The sequence below is a fragment of the Furipterus horrens genome, unplaced genomic scaffold (assembly GCF_987537825.1).
Source record: "Furipterus horrens unplaced genomic scaffold, mFurHor1.1.pri manual_scaffold_7, whole genome shotgun sequence".
Classification (NCBI taxonomy): domain Eukaryota; kingdom Metazoa; phylum Chordata; class Mammalia; order Chiroptera; family Furipteridae; genus Furipterus; species Furipterus horrens.
In genome coordinates, this window is record NW_028327177.1 from 139,040,493 (window position 1) to 139,060,231 (window position 19,739).

At 47.3% G+C, this 19,739-nt stretch overlaps 1 protein-coding gene across 3 annotated transcripts in view; it reads right to left on the minus strand.

Moving 5' to 3' along the window:
* The window catches only part of SCAP (SREBF chaperone), a 38,610-nt gene extending 26,533 nt beyond the window's left edge, over positions 1–12,077 (minus strand). For all 3 annotated transcript variants that reach the window (XM_090284651.1, XM_090284650.1, XM_090284649.1), the window contains exon 1: positions 12,040–12,077. The gene's annotated coding sequence lies outside the window, so the exon portion shown is untranslated. The remainder of the gene's footprint in view (positions 1–12,039) is intronic.
* Positions 12,078–19,739: the final 7,662 nt, after the last annotated feature.

Genomic DNA, 19,739 nt, shown 5'->3' on the forward strand with positions numbered 1-19,739 from the left:
ATCAAACTCTCCAGGCCTGCTTCCTGAACGTGAAGAGACACACATATGGGAAGGGTGGAGGCCCCGGAGGCCCGCATGGACCACGTTACATAAAAATGTACAGTCTTGCCCCTGCCTTTGTGCAAGAACCCACCACAAGCAACGGCCCACGTGGACCACGCAACACCATCAAGAGAAGCAACGGGAGCATGCTGGAGGCCCAGAAGGAAGGAGGGGAAGAGGGCACCGAGCTTACTTAAAGGAATAACAGCTGAGACCAACTAAAATCTGGGGAGAGATCTGGATGCTGAAATTCATAAAGCTGACAGGTCCCCCAAGAGAGTCCCCCCAAATATCTTCTCCAAGACAAGTTCTCATAAAACTATCTAAAATGACCCTGGCTAGTGTGGCTCAGTGGGTTGGGTGTCATTCCACAAACAGAAAGCTTTACCGGTCTGATTCCTGGTCAGGGCACGTGCCCAGGTTGCAGGCCAGGTCCCCAGCTGGGTGTGTACAAGAGGCAACTGATCAATGTGTCCCTCACATCGATGTTTCTCTTCCTCTTTCTCCCTCCCTTCCCCTCTAAAAATAAATAAAATATTTAAAAAAAAGCTATCTAAAATCAAAATTTCAAAACACCAAGAGAAACAAATCCTTCACACACAAAGGAACCCTCACTAAGGCTCTCAGCAGGATTTCTCAGCAGAAACTTCGCAGGCCAGAAGGGGGTGGAATGATACAAGAAAGCAAGAATACTTTCCCCAGCAAAGCTGGCCTTCAGAAATGAAGGGCAGACAAAGCCTTTGCCAGACCAAACAAAAGCCCAGAGTTCATTACCACTGTACCTGCCTTACAAGAAACATGAAAGGAATTCGTCAAGCTGAAAGGAAAGGATACTAACTGGTAACGTGGAAGCATGAAAACCACTGGTAAGGGTGAGAAGAGTCAATTCAGAATATCCCTCTGCGGTCGCGCATCACTGAGCGCGGAGGGAACCGCGTCACTCGCGATTTCATCACTGTGTAAACATCAGAGTGCACTTACTCAAGCCTGGGTGGCGCAGCCTACCACGCGCAGGCTGTACGCTATATATAGCTCACTGCTGCCGGGCTACAAACCTGTACAGCAGGTTGCTGCACCGAACGCTGTCATTAAATGTAACACAGCAAGTATCTGTGTATCTAAACCCATCCAAACACAGAAAAGACACTGTGGTGTAAAAGACAGAGAGAGAGAGAGAGAGAGAAACAGTCACTGGGCAGGGGTGGGCTCCTGGGCCCCCCTCCTCCACAGCCCTCTCCCCTCACTCCCTCGCCAATTCCAGGCCCCAGCCTGGGTGGGTGCTGGGTGGGCGAACAGCGTTCTGAGCATCTCTAAACCACCCAGAGCTAGCAGCAAATCCATATCTTAGTCAAGCCCAGCCTTTTCTTGCAACATACAAACCTTCTGCTTATAACCCATTACGATCGTATGAGGCCAGCGTCGTGTGCGCAGCCCACCCCTGACCGACACGTCCTCAGGTGGCACGTGACTGCACTGTGGTAAGGGGGTGTGTTCATCACTGAACTCCAACGTAGAAATTAAAGGACAAAAGAATTAAGTCGCTATAGCTACAACCATTTGTTAATGGATAACAATATAAAAAGACGTCAATGTTTACATCAAAAACATAAAACATGGGGTGGATAAAAGCATAAAATTTTTGTATGCTGTCAAAATTAAGCTGTTATTAGCTTCAAGTAGATAGTCACAACTATAGATGTTTTGTGTAACTCGTGGTAAATACAAAACAAAAAAATATAGCAAATGCACAAAAGATAAACAGAAGGGACCCAGGAGGTCTGGTGCGCAGGAGAGCGCCGGGATGCAGCAGCGAGGCAGCTTTGCAGAGAGTGGTCCGAGGGAGAGGGCCACGCAGGCCGAGGGAGTGCAGAGAAGAGGAGCAGCAGCCATGAGGAAGGAGCCCTGAGCCGGAAGGGGACTCGGCCGCGCTCACAGCGAGGCAGGTCCACAGCGAGAAGGAAGCAGCGGCCGTGCAGCGTGTGGTCAGGACCCGGCCCTGCGCCCGGGCTGGAAGGAAAGCATGTCCGCTGCTGCTTCGCCGGGCCCGCTCCAGCTGACTCCGAAGCCACCACGGCCTCTGCCTTGAAGTCCCAGACTCTATCAGGACTCTTGGAACTCAGGACACGTGGAGAGGACCCTCTCTTAGGACTTGTGCCTTTCCTGGACTTCACCATGATCCAGTGTAACATGGCACATGCTTTCCTGGACTGTTATAGGGAGGCTGATGATAACATACCCCAGACCCCGAAGGAGGGAGCTGACAGGTAAGAGATGGGGAACTATGGGGCTTGGTTTTGGTTTATAGCCTTCTTGGGGAGCAAGGGAAGTGCTGGGTCTCGTGGGAGAACAGGGTTCCGAGCTCAAGTTCCCAGTCCCCCCAAGGTTGGAACATTGTAAATAAAGACCTGATTTTCTCAAAAAAAAAAAAAAAAAAAAAGAAAGAAAAAGAAAGAGAAAGGAATCAAAATATACTATTTAAAAGCCATCAATTTGAAAAGACAGCAAAAGGAAAAGCAAGGAATAAAGAAACTTACAAGACAGCCAGAAAACAAGATGGCACTAGTAAGTCCTTAACTATCAACAATTACTTTAAATTTAAAAGCATTACATTCTCTAATCAAAAGGCACAGAGCAGCTGAATGGATTAAAAAACATGACAACTATATGCTGCCCAAAGAGGCCCACTTCAGCTCTTAGGACACAAAGACTCAAAGTGAAGGGGTGAAAGATACCAAATCCTCAGTTCTACTCGTACATCTTCCCCGTGTCAAACGCCCTCTTTTATAACGAATACCACAAAGCTCCTTCGTCTCCGCTGCGCTCTGCACCACAGGGCAGGACAGTCCCCTTTCTCCATCTTGAGGTCTTCATGCTGTTGCTCCTCGGGCCACCCGCTCCCGACAGCCGGTATTACTGGTGATCAACACCTTCCTTACCCAGCCAGTTTCTCCCCCATTTTTCCAGTCAATACAGCCCACCTCCCTGTCCATGGAGCAGCCCCTATTTCTGACCCCGCCAGAAGAAGCAGGGGAGAGCTTGTGGGACAGTGTTATACAGAGTCTGCAGTCCTGTTCGGCCAGACCCAGACCTTGACATTCACTCACGGACTCACCCAGAGCGACTTCCGGCCCTGCCAGCTCAGGCACGGTAAGCGCCCTGTACAGGTGTACCACTTCCTGATCCCACATTTTTGCTGTCACTTTTCTAGGTTTAGATACGTTCAGATGCACACACACTTGCTTACGCTGTGTTACAACGGCCTGCAGTGTTCAGGGCATTAGCACACCACGCAGGCTTGCAGCCTTGGTTTGCGTGAGCGCCCCCATGGGTGTCACCTAATCCCGCATTTCTCAGAACACGCCCCTGTTAAGTGAGGCATGACTGTGTGTACATATTTGCATAGGAGACACAAACTTCAATTGCATATCTACATCCTTCTCAACCCAAAGCTAAAATCAAGCCCGGGGGAACACATGAGAAGAATTTCCACTAGAGTCAGAGGCCAAGCAAGGCTCTGTGCCACGCTTTCCTGCTGCTGTGGAGGTACCAACTAGCACAGCTAGGCAATAGAAAGAAAACACAGCCATACAACCTGGAAAGAAAAGATACAATTATCATTATTTGCAGATGATATGATATACCTAGAAAACCCAGGAGAATCCACTGAAAATTTTCACAGTTGATAAGAGTCAGGCAAGGTGCTGAAAACTATAAAAATAGAAACCAGTGCCTTCACATACATCAGGGGTTCCCAAGCTCCCTCCTTCCCATCCCTCCCCCTGCCTTGCCCCTTGCATTACAGCCTGAGCTCCGCCTCCTGTCTCCCCCCACCCTCCCCAGCTGGAGCTCTGTATCCTGTCTCCCCCCACCCAGGTCTGTGGAAAGACAGTCTCCCACGAAACCCGTCCCTGGTGCCAAAAAGGTTGGGGATCGCTGACGTACATCGTCAACAAGGGAGAAGACATAATGCTTCAACAACACTAAAAACAAAGAACGACCTGAGCACAAACTTAACAAGAAATGCCAAGAAATCTCTAACACAAAAGAAGACTCGAACAAAGAGAAAGGCTTGCAAACTTTCTTAGTGGGGGAGACTCATTACCAAAATCTCAGTCTTCCCACAGGAACCTAAAAGTGTAACATAGTCCCAATAAAAACAAAGGGACTTTATTTAGTATCTAAAAAAAAATTGGAAAAATCTGAAAATTGTAGATACTAATGAGAATTTACCAAATATCCAAACATGCCATAAAACTAGAGTAATTAAAACAATGTTCTACTTACACATAAATTCATAGATTCACGCACAGAAGTAAAGCAGCAGACCCAAATGTGCATGATTTGTGGCAAAGTGTGTTACATATAGTAAACGATAAAGGATATTTAAACAAGTGGGAGAAAAACGAAATGTTCAAGAAAAGGTGTTAAAACAAATGGGTGGCCTTCTGGGAAAATATTTAATTGTATCCAAACCCAAATAAATCACGTGGATAAAAGATTTAAAGGCAGAAATGAAGTGTAAAGAGTATTTTCAAAAACCACAGGATAACTTTTCATACTTTTCTACTAGGGAAGATCTCTTAGGCATAAAAGGCCAATAAATGTGACTCAATTAAGAACCAAAAATTTTTTATGATAAAACCATCCTAAAAAAAAAAAAAATCTGAAAAAATACAAGGGCAATTCATATCAGTGACAAAGTAATAATTTCTTCATATATAAACAATTTCTACAAAAATGAATTTTAAAAACCATAGCACAACAGAGAGATGGGCAAAGGGTACAATCAATCAGCTTCTTCACAGAAAAGGAAATGGAAATGGTCCTTCAACCTTCTAGCAACCGGAAACACACAGTCAGACCAACTGAGTCAGGAGTGCTCCTTCCACTACTCTTCTAACTTCTCTATAACTGCAGCTGAGACGTTTGGGGGCAGAAAACAGAGAGACTGTTTCTCACCTATCGAACTGGCAAAGCTCAGGCTGGAGCTGCGGGGGCCAGGTGTGTGGACGCCCCGCCGCGAGGTGCGCCTGGCAAGGGCCACACGGCGGCAAAAGCCTAGGCTCGCCCACCGCGCCCCGCCGCTGGCAGGGGGCCGGGCCGGCGCACCTGGCCGTGCTGGCCTGGCGCCTAGGGAAGGGGACTCGGCGCTGGCTGCACTGAGCAGAACTTAAACCACCTCTGGGTCCGTCAGCAAAGCTCTGGCTGAATATATTAAGGTGACGCTGACAATGGAATACTGTAAGACACGAGAAAGCTCTCTGTGTTGATAGTGAACCACGACAAACAAACAGAACAAAAGCAAGGGCTACACTGTGCTGCCCTCACGTGAAAGCCGGGGCTCTGTGTGCTTGTCTGTGATGCACAGAACACCCTGGCCGGACACTCGAGAACTGGTAGGACGGGCTGCCTCTGGGGAGAGGATCTGGTGGCCAGGAGCAAGATGGGAGGGAAACTGCCCTGTTACACTCTGTTGTGCCTTTTGAGTTTTGTGCCATGTGAATGTATTACTGCATTGAAAAGCTAAAATTAAGAACAAAAAGAACAAAGCTTCCCTGTGGTGGCAGCAGCCCTCCTCTCTGAGCCCTGTAACTGTATTTCCACCCTGCCCCGCGTCCTCTGGCTCTCCCGGTCCCCCTGACTGGTCCCTCTCAGGAGAAGGTCACAGGCAAAGCACCTTTGTGTTCCCCAGAGCACCCAGCACCTCGTTTGGTGCCAAGCGGAAAGTCACTGCAGGTCTGTTCACTATGCTCAACTCGTCTGGTGCAAACAAGCCACCTCTGGGGGAAAGACGGTTTCTTCCTGAATGCTGCTTTACAAAGTGGACCAATAATCAGGACAAAAAATTCTGCTTCTCTAAGCACCAAAATTAGCCAAGTAAACAGGGAGAATTTTCAAGCTAACAGTACACAAAACAAAAAAATTTCAGTTCACGACTGAAAGCCAATTTCAGAGACTTTGGAACCTGAGAACACAGACTGATCAGAGTCACTGCTGGGAGGCAGCAGCACCCCAATGGCAGGAAGACCCAACCACGTTCGCTGGCTGTGAGGGCCCTCGCGCAGAGCCACGTGCATGAACATCCACAAGTACTGAAGATCTCCCCCCACGAGGCCAGCCACCCTCCTGACCTGGTCAGGAGTGACTAAGGGGTTGACCTGACCACTATGCACACGTGCAAAGCAAGCTAGAAACAACGCCGGAGCCCAAGGGGGAACCCCCTGTTATTTCACAAGACAAAACCGTTGGCCCAGGGGGAGGGCGCCCTCGGCCTCAGTCCCCACAGGGGCAGACAGGAGCACGGCCAGGACCAGTCTGCTGCCCCCAGCCACACACAGGCACATCCAGGCCACACCGGACAAAGCCTCTCGCCTGGTTTCCTGACAGAAGTGTGGTCTGCTGGAGAGCACCAGGTTGTTCGTCTGTTTTTTTACATTCTCACCCGAGGATATGTATTTATTGATTTTAGAGAGAGGAAAAAAGAGAGAGTAAGAAACAGCAACATGAGAGAAACAGGATCCTCTGCCTCCCATACTTGACCTGACCAGGAATCAAATCCGCAACCTTCTGGTGCAAGAGACAATGCTCCAACCTACTGAGCCCCCCAGGCCAGGGCAGGGTTCTTGACAGTTTACTCAAAGTGGAGTTGTGATGAGTCCCTATTTTATTACTATCTCAAAAGTTTTTACTATAAATGCCCCAGGAAGATGGTTCCATTTCAAACACAAGATGTGCAAAGGAGCTGTTGGGAGGGAAGAGCGACAAAGAAGAGAGCCAACAGGTGAGGTTCAGCCGGGGCCTCTTCCCTGGTGCTGGGAAAACCGGGGAGCTGCGGGCGAGGAGTGAGGCTGGACCCTTACCATACCAAACACCACAGGCGGAGGCGAACTCACCATGGATCAAAGACCAAAACCAATAAAACTCCAGAGAAGACGGAAATCTTCATGAAGTTGGATTTGGCAAGAACTTCTTGAATGTGACACCAGAAGAAGAGGCAACAACAAAAAAAAAGGAGACAAACTGGCCTTCATAAAAGCCAGTAACTTCTGCGCATTAAGGGAAACTATCGACAGCGTGACGAGACAGCACGCAGAACGGGAGGACATGCTGGTGAGTCCCATGGGGGCTCCTTCTCACAGTTAAGCTTGGCCGGCTTCTGGGAGGTAAAGACCTCAAGATTATCCTCTCTGATAAGAATATGACATGCCACGCTCCCTGCTGTCTGCTAAAGGCAGGTCCTGATGTTTCTAATGGTCACTGTCACTGGGGTGACAACTGTGTATAAATGTCAAACGCAACCAGGACTCAGGCCCGAAAGAAGGAACCTCATCACCCTGTGGAGCTGAGCACACACCTGAGCTGGTGGACGGAGAAGGCGGGCCAGGCCAGCCTCAGGCAGGTCAGAAGAGTGGGGGGCACCAGGAGGATGCCGCCGAGGAGACGCTGTGGCTGGAGACCCACTGAGTAATGGTGACCCGCTGGAAGGAGCAACCCCAGCCCACGGCCAAATACACAAGTGGGGCTGGACACGGCGCTCCTAGCAGGGCGTTATTGAAAAACATAAAAACAAATGAGATATTATGTTTTAAAAAAAGTTGGAGAACAGTTTTTTCCATGAAAAGTTGCTCACCCAGTAAATAACAGAAAAAACGGATGCGAACCCGTTATACAATGAAAGGGAACGCAACAGAACGAGCAGGAAAGAGGCCTGAGAAGCGGCCTGCGGGTGGCAACGCCGGGCTTACAGACAACTTGGCTGCATGTATGTGTACATATGTGTTTGCCTATTCGTTTTTCTTCCACGTGGATGACTTGTATTTTAAAAAAGAACTCTAATTAAGAAATCTAGAAATATGGGACAGCAGGAAGAGAGCAGAAATCACACAACAGTTGAAAACGCAATCTTAATTATGACATCATCTAAAAATAAGGAAGGAACTGGTTAAAAAACAGGGGCCAGTTATGTACCTGGCAGAACACCACCGTAAGACTCACTGGTGCCAATAGGTTCCAGGGTGAAACATGAGCGCATGGGCATCGTGCTCTGGTTTTAGGTGCAGGTGCATGGAGCCCTGGCTCTCAACGTACGGCTCCCCAGGCCGCCGCAGCAGCAGCGCCTGGTCATTTACTGGGTTGGCCAAAGGGTCCGCAGTTTCTTCCGTAAAATAGAAGACACATCTTTCATTTTCACCAGTAACTTTACTCATTTGGATATTTTGAGTACGTCGGCTCTCTCCCACTATTGGCTTCTAGTGGGCAGAGGCCAGGGGGCTGCTAAACATCTTCCAATGCATCAGACAGCCCCACAGCAAAGAATTACTTGGCTAAGATGTCAATAGTACAAGAAACTTCACAAACCACTTCTGACTTGTTTGATCAGTCACAGCACCTTCTCCATACCCTGCACGAGTCTTGTGTTTCAGTTGTGTTTTTACCTTTCTTGAAATAATAAAGCATAACACACCAAGAATGTTGCATATCTTTTTCCATCTTCAATATTAAAATGACCACACAAAAATTTACCAATTTTGGTAAGTTTTTTAAAAAAATACACGCTGAGCCCTGGTTGGTATGGCTCAGCGGATTGAGTGCTGGCCTGTGAACAAAAAAGGTTGCTGGTTCGATTCCCAGTCAGGGCACATGCCTGGGCTGCGGGTCAGGTCCCCGGTTGGGGGCGTGCGAGAGGCCACCAACTGATGTATCTCCTGCACATTGATGTTTCTCTCCCCCCTCTTCCTCTCTAAAAGTAAATAAAATCTTTAAAAATAAAATAAAATGCAAGCCGACATGACAGCTGTCACAATACAATCTAACAAGACTGTTTGAATGAAGGGAAGACAACTAAGCACTTCTAGAGGAAAAAACTAAACAAAATTTTTGGCCAACCCAATATAAGTAATGATGTCTCACCTAGATAAAAATAGCTTGTCTCGTAAGTAAAATGTATTTCTTGCTCAAAACCCATTGTTATTTTAACCTTAATCCTAAACAAATACTAATTTATTCAATTATTAAATGACAAGCTAGAAGATGATAGATTTTTTTCATTCAGTAGAATTCTGGAACTACTCATTCTGAGATAATGTACCAACCACTACAGTGGAATGAACTGGAGAAAGTCAAATGCAGTTTGTAAAATTGATAAGGAATCAATGTATCTGTAATTTCAATGTTTAAATGATTTTAAAATACTCTAAAGTTGGGGACTAGCACAAACATGACTATTACAACTGCCATATTTGTGTGAACTGATAATTTTAGTCTCGTTGGCTTCTAACTGAAGTCAACATATTTAAAATAGAAGAGGTCCAACAATACTTTAACTTCCAAAGGGTTTTTATCAGTTCCCGTAGCTTCAAACTTAAGATTGGTGCTGTATTTGGGACATAAGGACTATTGAGATACCAGACACTCATTTACACTCATGACTGCAACTTTAAAATAACTTATAATTGGTTATTAATATGAAATATCATTCTGATTATGTGGAATTACCCTGAACATAACTAGACTTCCAATTCAGAAATAGTTAGCATAATGCCTTACATAATTTATGCGTTTAGAAAATGCTAAATATCAAATAAACCAGTGATTTCCAAAGGTTTTTGATTATGAATCCCCAACATAAAAATTTTAGTATACATCCCCAATATTCATATATTTATATATAAATATTATACACGTACTATTGTGAAGGCATATACGTACATTACGAAATACATAATAAAAATTCAATAAGGGTGATATAAACAAAGCCCATGTGTACTCTTGGTGTTTGTACGTACACACACACACACACACACACACACACACACACACACACCGCCCCCCCCCCCCCCCCTGCCGGCCCAGCAATGCTGTGAGCATTCTCAGTCAGTGGCCCCAACCCTGAAATGCAAAATGTCTAATGCAGTGGCCAAACTGCTGCCTCCTTCCTGCTCCGGAGCCAGGTCTGTGCCACTGCCTTCCTCCCTTCACCTCCTCACCGTCCGTCTGCTCCCTCTCTCCTGCCCATAGACAAGCGCGGAGACTATGAACCCAGCAGGTGCACAGCGTAAGGGAATCAACTCTGTTGTCAGGCGAACCTGGATCTACGCCTCTAACTCACCAAGTGACCCAGGGCCAGGCAGATAACGTCTCCAAAACTCAACAGAAAAGGGGGTGATAACAGTATCACTCTCACCTGGTTGTTATGATTGAGATAAGCTATTATTAAAGCACCCAGCACACCACCTAGACAACACAAGTGGTCAATAAACATTTTACCCAGAATTATTATTTCGGGTGTCAAAAGAAGTCACCGGGACTTTGTTTCATCGGTCCCCTCAGGAAGGAAGCAGGCTAGAGTGGGAGTAGCGCAGGTGGCAGAGTCCAGCAGGTCTGGTTTGGAGGCCTGAGCCAGCACTTACGAGCTGGGTGACTCTGGGAACCCAGTTTCTCTCTGAGGGGCAGCTTTTCATCTGTTCAACGAGAGTGGTGACGCAAACCGTACGTGCAGGAGCTGTCAGAGCCAGTAAAACTAACACTGGGGACCAGCAAGCGGCCACCAACGGTGAGGGTAAGCAAAGAGCCCGTAACCCGTGTCATTCAGGGCCTTTGGGCGACATCCCGGGCAGGGCTAGGTCCTCAGAGAGTGAGCCTCCCGAAAGCCCACTCACAAACGTTAAGATACACCTGTATCCACAGGTTTGGTTGTTTCCAAACCGGACAGTTCATTTGCTCATAGGTGACCTCAGGCAATTCACAACCCTTACGCCTCTATTTCCTAGTCATAAACTAGGAGTAGACGGTTTACCCACCTTCCCACAGTAAACCAGATGATGGGGGTGGGGGGGCTGTCCTAAACCAGGGATTATAGAGAGGCGCTGTATTTGCCAGAAGGAGGGCTCTCAAACATCAGATTAGTTGTGCAAACCTAATTCCTTCTATTTCAGTCTATGACCAAAAGAACGAATATGGAGACGGATTTAAACATATTTTGTATTTTTTTCATGGTGTGGCCAGTAGGAACGCTGCAAATGTGTAAAACATTTAAAACCTAAACTGTATCAAGATACACTTTAAAAAAAATTACAGGTCATCAATCAGGCCTCGCTCAGAAACACCTGAAACCTATTCAGGGCTAACAAGACTCCCCTGACCCCGACTCCCTTATAAAAGCGTCAGCCTTGACCACACGACCCTGAGATGGCAGCACAGGAGGAAGAACGCTGCGGAACCGAACTCCACGAAGCGTTTGTTTAGAGGAACATCATTCAAGATAGCGCTCTGCAGCCCCTTTAGAAAAGCTATTACAAAATCTGGGTTTAGTCACTCAGTCCTGCCTGTCACCGCGGAAGGTGGGGCAGGAAACGCCTGCCACCCCCCCACCCCCGCCCCGGGGCTCCCTGCCCCTTCAGCCAGCACCACCGCCACCTGTACGCCTGTGTTTCTAACAGTCCGGACTCGGGGCTCCTTGCAACTAATGCTACCGTGACATTATAGTCCCGTCTGCTTCACAGAGGTAATCAACCCGCCGAGAAGTAAACAGCGGCAACGTTAGCGAGCAAAGTTTGGGTTTGCGCAAAAGAGAAAACTAGACACCGAGCAAAACCCACCCCAAAAGCTACGTGGTGCCTCCCAGTCACGTTTTCCAAGCGAGGCAGGAGCGAACAAACAGCGTGCTCTCCCCCGCACTCCGGGGCACCCCGACAGCCCAAAGCAGGTTCTAGAAGCGACAGCTCCCCGGGGGAAAGCCGGGCCAGAGGCGCAACGGCGCGCGCCCCTCTCCCGGCAGGGGCCACCCGGGGACCAGGTGGGGTGGGGGCGGAGTGGGGGCACCGCGGCGGCCCGGCCCCCTCTCCGGGCTGCGCTCTCCCAGCCCGGGCCGCACAGCTGCTGGACAGCGCCCGTGCGCCCGTGCCTGAGGCGGCTCCCATCCCGGAACTCCCCGGGCCGCGCGGCGGGAGGCCGGAGTCGGGGCCCGCCGGCAGGCGCCGTGGGGACGCGCGGTGGTACCTGTGGCGGCAGCTGCTTCCCGGCGGCGGCGGCGGCGGCGGCGAGGGCGGGGCGCGGCGTGCGCGCTCCCGGCCCCCGGTCCGGTGCGTGGCGCCCGCCCTCTCTCCCTCCCGGCAGCCGGGGCCCGCGCAGCTCCCCGCCCCTTCACCTCTCACCTCCTACCTTTCCCCCTCCCGCCCCATCGCCCTCCGCACGTGGTCCCGGCGGCGCGAGCATGCGCGATCGAGCTCCGCCAGCAGCTCCTGCGCGCCCCCTGGCGGACGCCGGCCACCCCACCGGGAGGAAGGGAGAGGTGCCGGCTGGGCGGGGCGGGCGTGCGGCGGACCGCACCAGGGCTTCTGACCGCTTCCGAGAGTTACCAACGATACGCACGGGACTCCAATCAGCTGTTCTAAAACAGCAAAACGTTTAAGCAGCTGCCGAGCTACGCGACAAATGCAGATGGGTGGAGTAAATTATGTCCATAAAACGAGTCTCCCTACAAACTTTCAAAAGAATGTCTTATGAACACTGATGTTGAAGGAGGTTCTTGAAAGATTATTCAAAATGAGCTGTAGACTATGCTCTCATTTTTGTTAAAAACAGTCCGAGGAGAAGGGCCTGGGGTGAGTGCTGTGTGGCCAGCGGGTATCTCATGTGGAGGACCAGTTACTGGGCTTTTTGTATTTGCTGATGGACAGTCACAACCATTTTCTACCCAGAACGTGCTTTTGTTGTAACAGCTGCGTTAACAGAGCATCTACTCTGCCAGGTGCTGAGCTCAGCGCTTTGCACACGTGCTCAGTTTCGCCTTCCCGAAACCCCCCGGGTAGATCCTGCTTCTGGGTCTCACGCGAGGCAGAGGGGGAGGCTTCGCCCGCTCTGGGCGGCGCTGCCCGTTGCGGTTGCCCGTGGGCCCGCGCATGAATACCCTGATGACGCCACCCTGGTCCTCGAGGACCAGGTCTCAAATGTCAGCGGTCAGCCCTGCTGCCCTGGGCATCCAACCCAGGTCTACCTGGGTGCTACCTAGCTATAGGGGACCGGGTTCAGACCTGCTCCTGCTCTAAGGGGCGCGGCGCTGGGGCAGCACGGGGTGCAGGTACGCAAGGAGAAAACCAGAGGCAGCCCTCTGGCAGCTCCAGTGGCCTTGTCCCTCTCGGCCACACACCCTCCCTCACCCCCGTTCCCACTGAACTCTGGACCACCTCTCTAAGGCCGCCAGTCCTGCCTCCCTCCCTGTCCACCACATTGTCCATCACGGTGAAATTAAACAACAGGGGACAATTGGCCTGGGCCCAAAATGACCTTTAAGATTATGCCTTGTACTGTGGATTGGCTTTTGGCTTTACAAGAGAACTTTTTTCTATAAGTTCCTTTTTTTGTGTTATTTTTAAATTAGGCAACATAAGAGAGAAGTAAGGGTGGGGTGGTGGAGCCTTACCTGCATCTCTTACCAATCTCACATCTTCTCTCCAACCGTGGTCCCTTGAAACGCTGACACCTGACCCCTCCGATACCTTGGGCAAAAAGGGATCCACGTGTGTCACCAGTTCCCCGTCTCTCCACTGCCTGTCCCACTTGACAAATAATAAAGCCTACCCTTTTTTAATGGTTTCCTGAGTGACTCTGCATGACCAAGTCCCCGCTCTTTTGCTGTCAGATTCCTACAAACGACGTGGTTCCGAACCTACCTCACAGCAGGACCATAGCGGGAATATTTAGGTCACTCAGAGCCTTCCTGAGCCCTGTCCTAGGCCCACTGAACCAAAGACTTCTCTCCAGAGCACGCCCCTCTTTTCCCAACCTTCCCCCACATCCCCGCCACCAGGGACTTAGCCAGACCATCTTTTGGGCACCGCTGTTACCCTGTTATGACCCCTGCCCACCCAACCACTACACCAACCTGTGTTTGCAGGGGACCAACCCTCAACAAGGTCTGGACACTCTCCTCCCAAAAAAAAGAGCCTCCAAACAGACCCCTAGATCAGTGCCTCTGCGCCTTGCAGCACAGCTGAGAGCCATCCTCTGCACGAGGAGAAAGGTAAAGGCCCTGGGGGAGGGGAGAGCTGAGGCTCTCGGCCTGTGAATCTGCTACAGAATGCTCCCCATGATCTCAGGGCTTCTCCCCCAACATTTTATTATGAAAGCATAGGGAACAGTTGAAAGAACCATACAGTTAACTATCTATACATCCTAGATTCTACAACTGTTAATATTCAGCGCAGTATATTATCTATCATTTAAAAAAAAAATCTCATCTCTCTCTTTAGCCAGCTATCAGTACATCTTATTTGTTACGCATTCCAGGTGAGTTGGAAATACTTGACCTTGGTTTTTAAATGTAATTCAGAACAGCTCCATTTAGCCCTAACTAGAGGTAAACCAAAAATGTTCATGGCCAAGTTTTCCTGAAAGGGTTTACTGACCCATTTGCTAGCCAGAAAAGGACCAGGCCCTGGGGCATGAAGTCTAAACTACCGGCAGCTGGACTAGATGAGGAGGCCCCGTGTCCACAGTCCTTGGGTTGATGGGCTCTTTTATGCAAGCAACTTGGGAAAGAAAGACTAAGTTGTTTTGAAAGAATTTACAGATAAAGGGGTGGGAGGATGGAAGCCAGTCTAGTTCTGGGATAGGTGCAGAGTCCCCACGGAAACTGTTTGTTCATTAGGATTGGCTGTGGGCAATCTGGAAACAACAGTCTGGAAAGTTCATGAGTCAGCAAGAACCAGGGGTGCCTGGTGGTCGGGGCGCCTGGCTGGTCTTTAGATAATTGGGAAATAGTCCCCTGGAAGTTCAGTTTCAACATACACTCAGGAATGTAAACAGTCTTATTGTGCCCTCCAGTTGTTAACTGATTAACCTGTCATCTTGTCCTTCCACCCTCCAGCCTGCTGCAGTTTAGCACACCACAGAATTTTCTTGTCATTAGTAAAGCTCTACCTTACTTCAAATTGCTTACCGTTAGATTGATACATTCAAAAAATTTAAAAACTAAATGGAACTTAGAGGTTATCAAGAAGTGGTCATTCCCCATACTTAAGCTTCTACATGGGCCGGTCCGCATGACAATCTCGAAAAACAGGAGCTGGGTCTGTTTCACAAATGAAACCTTCCTCGAGAGGAAAGGAGATTTGCCCAAGGTCTCTGCTAACTGGTGAGGTGGCCACAATCTGGGGTGCAGGCCTCTGGGTTCGAACCGGTCATGGAACGCAGTTTCGTCGTGGGACGGTCCGCCTTCGCAATCGCTCACGCTAATGATCACGCTCACCATGAATTAAGCATTAGTGACAGCAGCTGGCAATGTGATCAAGTGGAAAGTGCAGCTTTGGCGCCAGACTTTTCAGACCTGAATCCTGGTACTGGCACACAGCAGCAGGAGCGGCTCTGCGGCCAGGAAAGTTAACGTGACCTCAGGGAACCTCGACTTAGGAGTCAGGTGCCAAGATGCGACCAAGAACACCGACCTCTGTGATTTTCGGGGAAAAAATTAAATCCATGTGAACACGTGTAAAAAGGCCTAGGTCACAACAAACAGTAGCCATTCTGATAACCATGATACAGTTGATAAAAATATTTAAAATCTCCAAGTTGTACTGATATCCATTCAATGCCTTTATTATCTGATAAGTTCCTACCACACATCGGAGACCAAGGATATGTGAAGTTCACTCCCTGCACCAGAGACACTGTCTTAGTGCATACCTTTAAACAAAACCTCACAGGCAATATGATAAGGGTTATTACAGGTCATACTAGCAGCCATTAACAATGAAGAATTATTGACTGTTGGTTCCTTGTCAGAGACTGGCTTTACAATAGATTACCTCCTACAATCCCCATGATGGCCTTTAGAGGCAAGATAAACCCCATTTTAAGGATGCAAAAACTGAAGCTTGAACAACCTGCCTGTAGTCACGCAGAAGCAGCATCAAATGTCGCTCCGCCCAACCCCAAAGTCCCTGAACTTCTGCCACTGAGATTCTTTGTATTATGGGCAGAAGAGGGTTAGTCGGGAGGAAACCAAAGAGCAGAAATCACCAGGATGCTGTAGGAGTAGGGCCCATGGGGTCAGTTTGCCAGATGTGAAAAACAGCAGCTGGACCTAATGCTTAAACCATGTACCAGGCCGACTTCACATGCCAGCCCTTATTCGATCCTGACAACTCTTTAAACCCCATGAAACAGGCGCTATAATTTCCCCATTTTGTAGATGATGAAACTGAGGCCTGGAGGGGCTAAATAACTTGAGTAAGGCCATTATAGTCAATCATTTCATTCTTCCTTTCTCTGGAAGGGGAACACACTCACGAACACACACACGAACACACACACACACACTCTCTCTCTCTGTTTCTCTCTCCCTCCCTCCCCATCTTTTTTATGGCCATTTTTTGTTATTCAGTTTCTTTCATTGACCCTTTGCTCAGTGAAGTATTCAAACCTATAGGAATTGCCTGATTTTGCAATCGTTACTGAGTTCTAGCTAAATGGTGTTGTAATTACTTCCCTAATGGCTAATAATGTTAAGCATCTTTTTGTGTGTGTAGGCCACTCCTATGTCTGCTTTGGTGAAACGTCTATTCCAATCATTTGCTCACTTTGTAACTGGGCTATTTGTCTTATTGAATTATGAGTTCTTTTTTTAAATTGTATTTTATTGGTTATGCTATTACAGTTTTCCTGACTTTTTCCCCCTTTGCCCCTCCCCTCCACCTAGCACTCCCCACTCCCTCAGGCAATACCCGCTGTGAGTTCTTTATATAGTCTGGATACAAGTCTCTTATTGTATATATGACTTACAAATACTTTTGCAGAAAAAAAACAAATAGAAAAGATAAATATTTCAGAAATAAATAGTACTAAAGCTGACAACAAAGAAAACCATAAATAAAGATCAGTAACAAGCCCTGCCCAGGTAGCTTATTGGTTAAAGGATCATCCAGATACACCAAGGCTGTGAGTCTGATCCCCAGTCAGGACATGTACAAAAATCAACCAATGATGCAGAAATAAGTGGAACAACAAATCAATGTTTCTCTCTCTCTCCCCCTTTCCCTCTTCTCTCTCAAATCAATAATAATAACAAAAAGGCCAATAACAAAGACAAAATTCTAAAAAGTTACCTGACCATGACCAATGTAAGTCCTAACTTGGAATAAAAAGCACTAAGACTTTCAAAGTATATAAAAAGCAACAAGTGTCTCAATGTTGCTTATGAGGCATGTGTTACTTTAATGCTCAAACCTGACAGGGCTGACACATAAAAAAAATTACAGTCGTCTTTGCTCACAAATATAGATGGTATAATAAACCTCAATATTAATTTTAAAATTTTAATGAGAAGCATAAACAGCAGGTTATAGAAAATATGACAAATATTAGTAACGAGACTATAAGAAGAATTTAAGGCTCATACAACAGGGAGAGAAGTGCCATTACCTCATGGAAGCTGAGAAAGTCTACAGAATTCAGTGATTACTGGCTAAGCTCTTAAAAGGGAGGAAGGGGGCAGGAGACTGATGAAGAACATTTCTTTCTCCTTTCCTTCTTCAAGCTTATTTTTTAAAACTGACTTGATAATAAAATTAAGAATTAGTATACAAAATGCTTCCTATTCCTTTAGAAACAGAAATTAGATGACAAATACCTACACGCCACTCTTATGTAACAAATTTTAAAATGCTAAATAAATTATTTAAGGGAAAAAAAGAAGATCGGTGTAATTATTTGCAGATGTTAACAATACCTTTAAAATGGGGGGGAAATCTTCAATAAACGCCCAAGAATCTCAATCAGAAAATTATTAGAAGTAATGTTTAGAAAACTATAGGATGTTATAACCTCTTAAAGGTCAACTACATTCCTATGTCAAAGACACCATTAAAAAAAAAAAAAGGGAAGTCCTTTTCCAGTGAGAAAAAGCATTTGAGAGGGTATTAATTGCTCCATTAGTTTTAATTATACAACTACAGTTTTAAGAAACGAGACCAGAAGTCCCTGAAGAACACGTCACAGACCTTGATAAAGTGCAGGTGAACTTCATCTGGATAAGTGAGCACAATAACCTTTTCAGACGCTCTTGAGAGCAGACATTCACTAACCTTTCAATGCCTACAAAACAAATTTCAGAGGCTCAATTTTTAAAACTTTACATATAAATAAATCAGAACTACACAAAGAGCAAGGAATATTACTTCTCAGTAAATACGGCTGGGCTACGGAGTTAGCAGCGTGGAGGCAAAGAACAACACCGTAACAAATTCTAAATGGGTCAAAATTGAGGCCATGTTTTAAATACTATTTTAAGCCAGAAACAAACAACAAAGAACAGCCCCTAATCCCCGTAAGGAAGAAAAAGACATTTCTGAATCTGGAAGCACTACGATACCATCAGAGACAAAATAGAAACATTCCAAGGCCTCGTTCCAATAGTGTTGCTTCCACAAGTCACAAATTCTTAACCAGTTCTCTGCTCCTTCAAAAAAAAGAAAAAAAGAGGGGGACATAATTGCTTTTTCCTGTGAGCATCAGCCCATGGGCCTCCTGTGACTTCTGCACGTACCACTTTAAGCTCCTGTTTCCCTCCTCGACGGCAGCAGGTGCCTTTAGGAACGTCTTTGCCTTTACAACCACTCATATAAAACAGGTGTTCTACAAATATTTACCTAAGCCTTTTTTTTTAAGTTTCTGAAGGTAAACTAGTTAAAAAAAACCAGAATGCAGAAAAATACACACGAACAAAGACAATAATGATAAAATCTTACATTCTGAACTATTATAGAGAATCAATAAAATAAGGCTGACACCAGATTCTAATTGGTAAGTGATTGAGCGTGAAGAATAGATTCTGTACACGTAGAAAAACAAGGACAGACAATTATATCTTGGCCATTCACTATCCATTTTCACAGAACATTGCACTACTATAAAGTTCGTAAAAGCCCAATGTCGGAGGAGGAAAACCTGCTGCTCACTGTTCACTGGGTCCATAGTTCTAATTATTTTGAGCACCTGCTAAAAACGGAGGGCCACCCACACGTGACCTCGGAAATACCACTTCAGGGAGCAGGCCCTAAACTCATTGCTCCTCACTAGTCATAGATCAGGTCCCCTTCTCTGTTTTTTGTTTTTTTTTTTAAAGATGTTATTTACTTATTTTTAAAGAGGGAAAGGGAGGGAGAAAAACATCAGTTAGTTGCCTCGGGAACGCCCCCAACGGGGGACCTGGCCCACAACCCAGGCCTGTGCGCTGACCGGGTATCAAACCGGCAACCTTTGGTTCATAGGGCAGTAGCCACAACGGCCAGGACTCCCTGCTTTACTTATAGCATTTCTCAGCGTCTGACTCCACATGTTACTCCTCAGTCCCCTCCACGGGAACGTCACCTACAGGAGGGCAGGCACCTGTTTCTGTCACTGTGGTGCCCTCGGAGCCTACAGCAGTGTGCCACAGAAGGTGCTGAGGATCTGAGGGGTGAATGAATGCTCTAAGGAAACAAGTACTTGCCCCCACTCCCAAACAGATATAATATATACGATGCATAACAGCATCATTTATAATTACGTACAAAACCCAGAATCCATGTGCCCAGAGAATCACTGAGCCAATTAAAATATAATGACACCGCCTGGCTGCTGTGGCTCAGTGGATTGAGCATCAGCCTGCGAGCCAAGTGTCGCTGGTTCGATTCCCAATCAGGGCACATGACTAGGTTGCA